This window comes from Dreissena polymorpha, chromosome 7, assembly GCF_020536995.1.
Source record: "Dreissena polymorpha isolate Duluth1 chromosome 7, UMN_Dpol_1.0, whole genome shotgun sequence".
Taxonomy (NCBI): Eukaryota; Metazoa; Mollusca; class Bivalvia; order Myida; family Dreissenidae; genus Dreissena; species Dreissena polymorpha.
This window is the reverse complement of record NC_068361.1, coordinates 75,458,223-75,463,868: the sequence shown is the minus strand read 5'-3', so window position 1 is coordinate 75,463,868 and position 5,646 is coordinate 75,458,223. Positions and strand designations below refer to the sequence as shown.

At 36.7% G+C, this 5,646-nt stretch overlaps 1 long non-coding RNA gene across 1 annotated transcript; it reads left to right on the top strand.

The window, feature by feature from the left end:
* Nucleotides 1-592: 592 nt before the first annotated feature.
* On the top strand, nt 593-1,467 carry LOC127837063 (uncharacterized). Its single transcript, XR_008029085.1, has 3 exons — nt 593-795; nt 941-1,085; nt 1,371-1,467. It is a non-coding gene; the product is annotated as an uncharacterized LOC127837063 (long non-coding RNA).
* Nucleotides 1,468-5,646: the final 4,179 nt, after the last annotated feature.

Below are 5,646 nucleotides of genomic sequence, written 5' to 3'. Positions count from 1 at the left end.
TTCAGCTGCAACATGCACAAATTAAATCTTGACTTTTTGTTCTGACAAGCTGTGCTAATTGTGCTGAACTCATTTTACCAGTCAGAGTGCCAACCATGGGTACAGTCTGAACACATGCACATCTACTGGTACAGAATCAGAATTGAAAAAACTTTGTTTTTAATGCAAAAGGTTGATACAGTTCTGTTGTTTGATGTATGAAATCAGTGTCAAAAGAAACATGCTCACAAGTTAATGCAATAAGTAAATGTGAATGTTAAATGGACCACTGCATGTTTGACAGTGACTGGTCTGATACAGACTGATGTTGGTGACTAGCCAGGGCCCTCAATCTATTAAATCAGTCCCCCACCTGAAAAGTATACTTTTTTCCCCTTTTTGGGGGAAAAATTCCCCCTAACAAAAAAAATATTTTTTTTTATAATTTTTTTTTATAGAAAGATGTGTCTCATGATTGTTATGCCCCTCTTCATTGCTTTGCTCATGGCGGTCTGTCGGTCGGTAGGTCGGTCGGTCGGTCCGTCCACCGGGTGGTTGTCAGACGATAACTCAAGATTGTTGGGCCTAGGATCATGAAACTTCATAGGTACATTGATCATGACTTGCAGATGACCCCTATTGATTTTGAGGTCACTAGGTCAAAGGTCAAGGTCACAGTGACCCGAAATAGTCAAATGGTTTCCGGATGATAACTCAAGAACGCATACGCCTAGGATCATGAAACTTCATGGGTAGATTGATCATGACTCGCAGATGACCCCTATTGATTTTGAGGTCACTAGGTCAAAGGTCAAGGTCACGGTGACCCGAAATAGTAAAATGGTTTCCGGATGATAACTCAAGAACGCATACGCCTAGGATCATGAAACTTCATGGGTAGATTGATCATGACTCGCAGATGACCCCTAATGATTTTGAGGTCACTAGGTCAAAGGTCAAGGTCACGGTGACCCGAAATAGTAAAATGATTTTCGGATGATAATTCAAGAACGCATATGCCTAGGATCATGAAACTTTATAGGTAGATTGATCATGACTCGCAGATGACCCCTTTTGATTTTCAGGTCACTAGGTCAAAGGTCAAGGTCACGGGTGACCTGAAATAGTAAAATGATTTTCGGATGATAACTCAAGAACGCATATTCCTAGGATCATGAAACTTCATAGGTAGATTGATCATGATTTGCAGATGACCCCTATTGATTTTGAGGTCACAAGGTCAAAGGTCACGGTGATCCGAAATAGTAAAATAATTTTCGGATGATAACTCAAGAAAGCTTTTGCCTAGGATCATGACACTTCATAGGTACATTGATCGTGACTTGCAGATGACCCCTATTGATTTTCAGGTCACTAGGTCGAAGGTCAAGGTCACAGTGACAAAAGTCGTATTCACACAATGGCTGCCAGTACAACGGACAGCCCATATGGGGGGCATGCATGTTTTACAAACAGCCCTTGTTATATCTCAATTCAATTTCAATTTAATCTTTGCAAACATACTAAATTATGAAAAATGCAATGAATATAGTGCAAACATGTACAAATGTAATAATGAGAGAGTAAGTAAAAAAAATCCCCCCAAAAGGTAAACGTCGTGAAAATTTCCCCTCCTAAGGGCTGCGGACCCCTTCCCCCAAAGTAGTGTTAGGGGGCTGCCAGCATCAGTCTGTATCAGACCAGTCACTCTCATCATCATCAGAAGCGGTGGATTCCAGAGGAAGACATGCAGCTTTTGCATAAAACTGAACATACACAATAACATGCTTACAGTTCGATCTAGGTGTTTGAAATTTTACGCTTTCTGGATGTCTCTTTTCTATCTGTATTAACACTATTTCAAATCCTGTCTCTGACCTTTTACCTTAATCCTTATAAATAACTTCAATTATTTGTCCAAATTATTTAAGACATCATTGATTCTGGATGGTTGATCAGCGATTTTTTGTCCAATTGGGAAAAGTACCTGTACTGGTCCAATTGGAAAAAATTCAGTCGTGAAAACCTCAAATTGGGGAAAATCGAGTTGTGAAATCCTCAAATTGGGAAAATCGCGTCTTTAAGTTTGGGTCTTAGTAATCATAAAGTTCATACTTAATTCAACATACCCATTAAAATAATCATTTGCAGACATGCCTTAATGACCATTAAGTAATAAAGTTGATACAAAAAAACAAAATATTATAAAGAACACACACAATCAATATCTAGTTGTTTTAATCTCTTATCAAGCAATGTCTCTCTATATCATTTTGTTTTAAAATTTCAACAACAGGCCAGACAGGGATGGAATTTCAACTTGACAATCGTCAAAAGATCTTTGAGTTGATACTGATTCAGAAACACTCCCTTTGGCCTCAGGTGCCTGGTTTAAATCCGCCTCAATAGATTGATTTATTTGAGTATCAGGGGTCTGGTGTAACTTGGCCTCAACGGCCTGGTATGACACTGTCTTGGGGGCCTGATTTGACACAGCCTCATATCCACCAGCCTCAGGGGCTTGGTTTGAAATCTTGAAACCAAACTGCGTCAGTGGAATGGATCCACTTGCCTGATGACTCTTTTTGATTTATTTGCATAATATTTGCTATTATGACTCATTTCAAAGTACAAAAAGGTTACAAACTGACGTAAAACAGAACCAGAAACAGAAAAGACTATTGATTAAATGCGCTGAATAATATAACCCAAAATTAATTGAGCGCGTGGTTACACACAACTATATGATTTTCTTTGTTTGCTCGCCAAAATTTCAGTTTTGTTACGAAACTTCTTCGTTTTGATTTTGTTCGGACGCTGATTTTTTTTTTTCAGATGCCGATTGGGAATTTTCTTCGCATTTTCGCTCGATTGGGAAAGTACTGTTTACCGGTACTTTATAAAGAAGGAAAAAAATCGCTATTAGGCCTAAATTAAAATTAAGTTTGTTTGCCCTTTACCGACCGACCCACTTTTTACCCCCCGACCCAAAAACATTTTATTTCGATTTCTGAAAACTTTTTTTTATTTTCGTATTCGCCGATCATAAAAGAGCCGACTGCAATATTTATTCGTGCACGTTATCCCTGTCCATTCTTATCGCCCCTGACCGATCTAGGTCGCTGCGATGGTTGGAATTTCATATGCCCCTATGGACAATCCCAGAATCCATAAATTGACCGCCGCCATATTGGCTATTACGTCACCCGCTACTAAAAACGGTACTGAAGAATTCGGCAGATTACATCGTTATCATAGTGTACACCCGCTTTATTCTAATAAACAGTACTAAATGACCGAGGATGGCTTTTTTATTGAATAGTACATATCTTTGTTTGTCTAAACAGTTACCATTTCGTTATTAATATTTCCCTTGTGTCATTATAAAGGTAATATACACATCTATAGCCGAAATGAAGTTAGTGATTCTAAAATTTGTCCGGAAATATTTATTAGCGGACCTCTGTAAGATTTCAGGTATAGTTTTTTTTAATTAAAATTATGTATCTAGTTAAGTCTAAAACTAAAGTGGTTTTTAGCAATCTTTTTTTTTTAAACCGCTCTCAAGCTAAAACAAAAATATCTAGCCGGAAATGAATTTTGTGATTTTAAATGAACAAGTACCGGAGTTATTCGTTTGCAAAACTGTGTAAGATGTCAGGACATGTCATAATTTTTTTTATTGAAAAGGACATATCAGCTTTTGTCTATAACTTTCTTATTTTTTTATTTAAATAACGTTTTACATGTTAAATCAAAGTTTAATGCCTGAAATAAACGTTTTTGCTATTCTCAATATTTACTTAACTGATTTAATTATTTATTAAATTTTCTTAATAACATCTTAATTCACGATTAAAATGTTCAACATGAAAAATAATGAGCCTTAAATAAACTTAAATAGTTCCAATTGTGTTCTCTAGATTTCTCTTAACGTATGTCTCTATTAAATATTCATGCCAGGGACCTACACAATTAGGTCCATGTCCATGCTGTGTTAATATGTGTGGAAATATGTTTAAAAGTACGCCGGAGTATGGCCGGGTGCCTTTAAGCGTATTCTCCGTACCCGGGGTACATGGTAGTATACTTCAGAGTACCCGGGGTACTTTTAAGTAGTACCTGAGCCCACAATTACCAATTAAGCAAAAAATGTTGGCAGGTGAAAGCTAGATTATCTCGGGGTTATAGAGGACATAAGTACAAAGTTTTCGCATAGTTAGTCCAAAAGAGAGTTTCACTAACATAGCCAAACATGATGGTAGGTAGGTCGACTAAACGTTAGTTTTGTTTTCTAAATTTGTCTTTTACGATTGATTACCCTTAATAAGAATATGGCATTACATGCAGAAATCTTCCCACTCTGTATTTAACAATATATTTATATGGTTTTGGTCAATTTGAAGTCAGTTAAGTAAAGTTGATCGATTGTCTTTTTTTATGCTATAGTTATTTTAGTGAATATGCAATACCGAAAATCAGGGTGTGGTTCGCACAAACACGTAGGGACATTAGTGCAATTGGGTTGGTGAAAACAAACAACTTTTTTACGCCTTTTTTGTAAATTAGGCAAGTCCGAGGATCTGACTGTCAGCAATATCTGACATAAGACAATTCTTGGTGGTTTTTAGATTATGTTATATGGGTATTCGTTATTAGTGCTGCAACAATACGCCAAAAACCGTATTGCAATATATTGTCAGTTCAAAAACCCGTATTGCAATATATCGCAATATATTGCTAACTTGTACCAAAATTATAACTTGCCAATTACCCAATAATCCCATAAATTCCAATTTTAAAGCAAATTCTGGTAAATATTTACTATAAATGTGCTCAAGAATAATAAGAAACACAAACATTTGCAAATTTTCTTAAGTATCAAATACATTTTTGCAATTGTTACTATTTAAAGATGTGATGAAATAACGTCCAACCGGGGCGTTTTTCCCACTGAACACGCGTAATTCAGCTGACGTGATGTTCCCGTTTTTATACAACACAAAATACACCCACACTTTCCATGCGACGTTCTACATGTCTGTATAATTTTCGCGCGTTTTTTATTGAGACAAAGGATAAAGCACTTTTTATTTGACGCTATAATTTTTTATTGTCGCGTTAGCATTCAAATTTGGAAGCGTGTTTCCGAAATTCGGATTACAAATAATGCTCAAATCAGAATCGAACGAAACATTTACAGCTGTGCGCAATTAATTCAACGATAATCTGTTCAAAAGCATCGAATGAATGCTCCCATGTAACAACGCTACTCCGTATAATACACTTTTTAGAATGCTTTTTTACGTAAAAAACAATTTACACTGCTTTGTTTTGTTTACCTTTTTATCATTATTTCGGATGGCTTTTCTGGACGAAATGTGAATGAATTTTTGTAAAATTTTCGTACCGGTATGATGAAAATCATATCGCAATACAATATGCGGATTGCGTATTGCGATATATACCGATATACCGGTATATTGTTGCAGCCCTATTCGTTATATTCACGGACATGCAAACATTGGCTTTAACTACGGGCGGCCAAGATCTACGCTGTCCGCTATAATGTCACCTAAGGTTTCGTGGTCTCATTAGCGGATTGAGTATCGCCTATCCAGACTGCGCAAATGCGCAGGCAGGTCTGAAGCAACGCTGGTCGCATAT